Genomic DNA, 6000 nt, shown 5'->3' with positions numbered 1-6000 from the left:
TTGATCGACCCCATTACAGTGAATTAGTAGCTGCCACCACGGACTCAGACGCCTCCTGTGACTGGCCCCAGATCCCCCAATTTTATGGCATTTTGTTTTGTTTTGCTTTTAAAAGGCAAACCCATAAACGTGTTAAATGTAATTCCAAGATAATGGAGTTAGGAAGCCATTACTGAAGGCAATTTCAGAGGAAAATAGAGAGTGTAAAATGATGACTTTAAAATATTTAAAATTACGGAGGTGGAAATTGAATTGTAGACTTCAGAGGAAGTATGTACGGTGCAGGCGAGCTGAAAGTCATCCCTAATTTAGAGCGTTTACGTCAAGATGGAAAAGTCAGGGAGATGCAGATGTGAAGTTCAAATTTTTCAAAAGTAACCATCTAATTAGCTTCTGCATTTAAAAACTGCATGTAGCAATGGGACATACAAACACACAAGAGACACGTTTAATCTAAGCTTCTTCCGACCTCACTTCGAACAGTGTGTTTAACTGTAATCTGAAAAAGAATTCAGTTTTGTTGTTGTTGTTGTTCAGTTTCATCTTTTTTTCCCAGTATTTCAAGTATAATGTGACTTTTAGATCAATCCTCGCCAATGGAGAGGCATAGCACAATCGAGAACACTAGCATCCGGTTAGGTATATTAACACTGGATTCATGATTTAGATTAAAAGTACATCGTCCAGGCTCTGTGGTCATTTACTAAGATGCCTCTACACGGCTGCGTATTTCCACTTATTCTATGACTAATGAATTAAAGCAAGTAGCACTGATTCTGAACCCCGTCAGCTCCTCTTCTATAATGAACCCCTTAATAAATCCCTTTAACTGTGTCGAAAGCATAGTCATAGATAATGAAAAGTACCTATATGTATAATTTCAAACAAATAAATGATCTAAGTGTGAGATAAAGGAGAAATAAAGCAATTTATAATAAGATAGTCGGTATTTTAACACATAAACGCCGGGCACTCTTATAGGAGAAGCTAAACAAAGTTGGTTAAATGTGTCCCCTCCATTTAGAGTCACCGCGAGCCATGGTCACACGCGCCACCGAAGACTGCATTACCCCGAGTGGCACTGTCATCAATGATGCAGGTTCAGAATGAAAAGCTGGTTAAATTCTAATCCTTCAAAGTGAAATTTCCCCTTGATTTAAGCCGAACAGAAATAGAATTCCTAAAAAAAAGTAAGGGTAAGCTAAACCAGCTCAGAAGTATTTTGTGGACATTTTCTTGTACCAATTTGCTTTCAGATGAGTCGGAACCTCTTGCATTACTAAGGGTTGAAGGTCGCTAGGTTCTGGCCCAGGATGGAGAAGGTTGTCTTAACACAGAGCAGCTTCCCACTTGGTCGTTATTTTTGTGTTAGTGACTTTAGCGCGTGAACCTTTCTATTTTATTGACAGTAACACTAACATTGAATGCACCCGAAATGGTCTGGGTTGTCATTCTCAATTAGAAGAAGAGCCAAAAGACTGGTCTGTCTTGTCCTTCCTTCTTTAGAAATGCTTTTCTAAAGGAGCAATGTGTAAGACCTGGCACAAATCCTGAAACTGGGGACCGAAAGAGCCATTGCCAGGAATTGCCAACCACAGGTTCAAGTCGAAATTAGGAAAGAAATGTTTTGTCCTGGGTCCATGAACGAGACGAATATGTTGATGTAGGGTGTACACTGTGAGTTTCATTTCTTATAGTGATAATGAACTCGAACTAAACGCCCCTGGTTTGTCCTCTCATAGCCGATGGCACTCAGTGTGAGGTGGGCGGCGGGAAGCAAAGCAAAGCTCGTCGAGGTCCAAGGACTGGCTAGGGAAGTCTCGAGGTTTCTTAGCAAGTGTTCACATGATACACTAAGAGCCACAAAGCTGTTTTGCATGTGGCCTGTAGAATATTGCTGTAGAAAGATTGGATTTCAGAACCAGAAGACTCCTCCCGCCTGATCTAATATTTACAAACCAAACTCTTGGACGGTACTATAAATAATAGCCACTTTCACTCATTGCTCTGAAATAATGCTAAGAAAATATGATCACGACGAGACAGCTTTCCAAATTTTGGAAATGTCTCTAATAACAGTGATGTAGTTCCCCCATTCACTTTGTCTCCAGAAACTTCTTTAAGAGCAATGAGAATTAAAGAGAAGGCATGGGATGCCAATTTCTTCCTCTCACACCTTGAGAAGCGTCTTTTTTTCCTCCCCTTTCCTTCCTAGGAGGTGGTCTCCACCCGTCTGGTTCTCTTAGCCTGTCTGAGGTTCCTCCCGTTTGCTTTGGGCCGGTCCCTTGTTGAATGACATGCAGACCGAGCATTTGACTAGGACACCTGAGTCCTAGGAGAAGCTCTCTGTATCTACAGCAGCTACTTCTGCCTGTGAGACCTATGCTGCAGAGGACCCGGCGCCGCCTCCTACTTCATAGCTGCCGGCGCTTACCCACACTCAGAATTTAATGGCCAGTGACAGAGGTTGCCACTCTAAATGCAAGATGTATGGTTTACCAATTTGGCCCTAAGATGATCAACTTAAGACAGACCATTTACATTTTAATGCGTAAACTAGATTAATGAAGTTTTGGAGTTGCTCGAGGCAGTTTTCCACATAAATAAAAGTACATGCTTACGAAATAAATGTTTGTTTTGTTTTCCGGTTGTGGCCAAGTCGGTCTTTTTTCCACTGTGAGAAATTAGAAACTTAAATAGCAAAATAATTCCATTTGTGACCTGTGACAACAACAAATCCTCTAAGCTTATTTATTGCCTTAATTAAGGGCTGGTTTCGTTTTCAAAGCTCTGCCATTCTATTTTCTAAAATGCTCCCACGTTCCTTTTTCTTCAATAGTCTCAATATTCTCGACGCGGTGACCTCGATATTCTCAGAGGGTTCTCTCTCTTTTTCTCCTGCTTCTGGGGAGGTCATGGGGTGAAGGCAGGGAAGAGGCCCCAACAGATTCAGGTAGGATGTTGCTGGTAGGGGCTGGGCAGCCACGATGGCATCTCTCCAGGGACAGCACGTACCACCTGCTGGTGTCCGAGTTCTTTGTCCATCAGATGTGATTTTTTCTACTGCTTCTCCTCTTAATAAGCCGATTGTCATTTAGTCTGCGAGTACCTTATTGTAGTTATAAGAAACCAGTGGATTTAACAGTTTGTTGAGCTTGCTTCCCTAGAAGTTCTCCATCTGCTAGCTTCGTTAGGTGCTACGCTGCTCTTTTATCTACAGCTGAGGTGACTCAGAAACATATCGTATTTGTTGTGGGTGATTAAGTTCAAATCCTAGCTCTTGTCCTTACTGCTCTGGCCTTGGTTTCATCATCTAAAAGATGATGCTAATAATACACACGTTATTGGATTGTTGTAAACGCTAAAACGAAGTAACGTTTGCATAGCATGGTGGCAAGCAGATATGAAGTACTTTAGAAAGGATGGCTATTATTATTATTAGCTCAGACCCACAGATGAGATTATTTTCCTTCTTAATAGGGCCCAGGAATACAGCCTAAATGCTCAGCACATCAGAGGTGTGAGTTGTTGTAGCCCTCAGTGGGGAGGATTTTTTGTCCAAAAACATTAGAATTTTATGGTCTAGGCATCTCAGGCTCAAAATGTATGGTTTTACTCACCCTTTCTTAGCACTAAGGGAAAAGAAGACATGTGGATAAAAACAAACAAACAAACAAACACATAGCATAAAATGGGAACCATTTTAAATGCAGCCAGTCATGTCAACGCCTCTGATTTTGGGGTCTCTTGGATTTGTACAACATCCTTCCCATATAAGGACTTGGCCATTTTTATATTGAAACAAAGAAGCTTAAGAAACGCTTTGAGTGGGTATAGGAAAATGAAGAATTTACTGCACTCAAGCGAACAAAAGCTTAAGAACTTTGCAGCTAAGAAATATGATTAGGAGGTAACTGTTGGTGGGCGATGATTCTTTGTTCAGTATATTCATGAATGATTTCTGTTTTATTTTGAGAAAAGAATAGAAAACACAGGTTTTTTTGACATACATGGCAAATTGCTTATCTCTTGATTTTAATTGTGAAAATTGAAAAAGCAGACCGGGCGGGAGGAGAGCAGATGCTTTGGGCTAGGTACGGTTGAGGATGGTATGGGCTCTTTCTATCTCTTTCCTGGGCGGGAGTGACGATCATACTTTCCCTGCCAACAGCCACACTCACGCTGGCTTCTCAGTATGGTTACATATTTCATTTTAACTTCGTTATAGCTCAAACTAAATGATTTCAGGCTCTCCTGCTTCAGAGAGTTGTGAGAAATCGCGTTGAACTTGCTCTGGTCTGCAAAGCACCTGGAGCTCTTTGCAGAGAAGGTATGACAGCCGTACATACTGTGGCGCTGGCCGGTGATCAGGAGACCTGCCGGGAGGGACGGCTCCCACCTGTGCTTCCTTTGGCAAACCAGGAACGGAGACCCAAACTCACGTAGGACCTGGGCCGGAAAATGTCACTTTGTGTTCCTGGGGTCATTGCTAAGTTTATAGTGTGTTGTCATCTTCAGAGGTGATTTTTTTTTAATGTATGTATGTATGTTATGTATGTATCTATTTATCTATCTATTTATCTATTTATTTATTTATTAATGACACCTACAGCACCTGGTCTTCCTAGGTGGCCTCCCATCCAAGTACTAACCAAGCCCAACCCCGCTCAGCTTCTGAGATCAGACGGGTCGGGCACAGTCAGGGTGGCATGGCCGTAGCAGAGGTGGCTTTGCATTCATTGATTCCATGACATTTTTTTGAGCAACTGGAGATGCGAGGCGTCGTGCTAAGATGGGGAAATACTGGGTACGGGTCTTCTCTGAGGTGCCAGCGGTTAAGTAGGGCAGTGAGAAATGACAACAGATAAAGACAAAACAATGCACAGAAGCTGGAGAAGCAGAACAAGGAGAGATTGGTGAGCCCGTCTTGTTGTGAGTAAGAATCTGTTTCTTCCAGGTCAGTGGCTCACAGTGGAGTTTTACAGGGTAAGTCGTGATTTTCCTGGGAGTGGGCGGGAAGAGCCTATTAAGCTTTCTAGGAGAAGATGTGGCTGATGACAAAGGCAGAGCTGAAATCATAAAGGATTTTACTGACGAAAGTGGACTTTGTCCTCAGGAGCAGCGTCCAGCTCCTGGACCTTTAGAAGCGTGGTCAGGGTTGCATTTTAGCTGTATAGTGTTGCCGGCAGTGTGGATCAGAGGGGAAAAAAAAGTCATTTAGGCAACTAATAGTCCAGTTGAAAAAAACTGTCTTACATTTTCATTCTGATTGGTTTAAAAGTCACTCTGTTGTGCGTTTTTTTTCATTCTATCACGAGTAACTTCTACGGATTGGACGAAGGAGTTAGCAAGTATTTACTGATCATCGAATATGTCCGAGATATTATGTAAGGCGTTTCCAGAGATTAAAATACGTACAATTCATGGTACAATTACTTTGAAAACTTTTGGAACACGGTGGAGTAACAAGCCACATACAAATATTTTTAAAAAATTATTTCTGCCTCCCAGGAGCTCAACATAATTGAGAAAAGCAAGACACAGCCACAAAAATAGAAACTCGAACAGTTTATACTTTGCAATACTCAGTAATCATTGTTGGATGAATGAATGAATGAATGAATGAATGATGAATGACAAAAGAGGTCAAATTGTGTGCCCTCCAGTTTGTAATCAGTTTTCCTGTTGGAGGCCCCCCTGCAGCCGGCATTCACTCTCCTCTGGCCTTTGCCCCCAGGGAGCACGGTGGCCGGTGACAAGGCTGGCTCCTGGCTCTTCTGTCTCTCCTTCGACAGAGCCCGTCTGTTCTGAGCCACTAGCCTGTGGAAATCTGCTCCCTATTCCTCTACTTGGAAAGCAATCTAATGGACGATTTCACAGTAATATGCTGGTGCCTGCCAGGAGCTGAGGTGGTTATGTGCATTTTAACAAGGACAAGTAAAGAAATTGATTTCTAATTATAGGATTTAAGGCATCATAAAATAAGATATTTAGAAACCA

The 6000-nt window shown here is 42.1% G+C and overlaps 1 protein-coding gene and 1 pseudogene across 1 annotated transcript in view; one reads left to right on the top strand and one right to left on the bottom strand.

Moving 5' to 3' along the window:
• The window catches only part of CD226 (CD226 molecule), a 61262-nt gene that overhangs the window by 26144 nt on the left and 29118 nt on the right, over positions 1–6000 (top strand). The window lies entirely within an intron of this gene.
• LOC112481314 lies at positions 4604–4721 on the bottom strand (annotated as a pseudogene).

The sequence above is a fragment of the Pteropus alecto genome, unplaced genomic scaffold, assembly GCF_000325575.1.
Source record: "Pteropus alecto unplaced genomic scaffold, ASM32557v1 scaffold14, whole genome shotgun sequence".
NCBI classification, from domain to species: Eukaryota; Metazoa; Chordata; class Mammalia; order Chiroptera; family Pteropodidae; genus Pteropus; species Pteropus alecto.
Note: the sequence above shows the minus strand (reverse complement) of the source record. Positions and strands in the feature narration are given on the sequence as shown.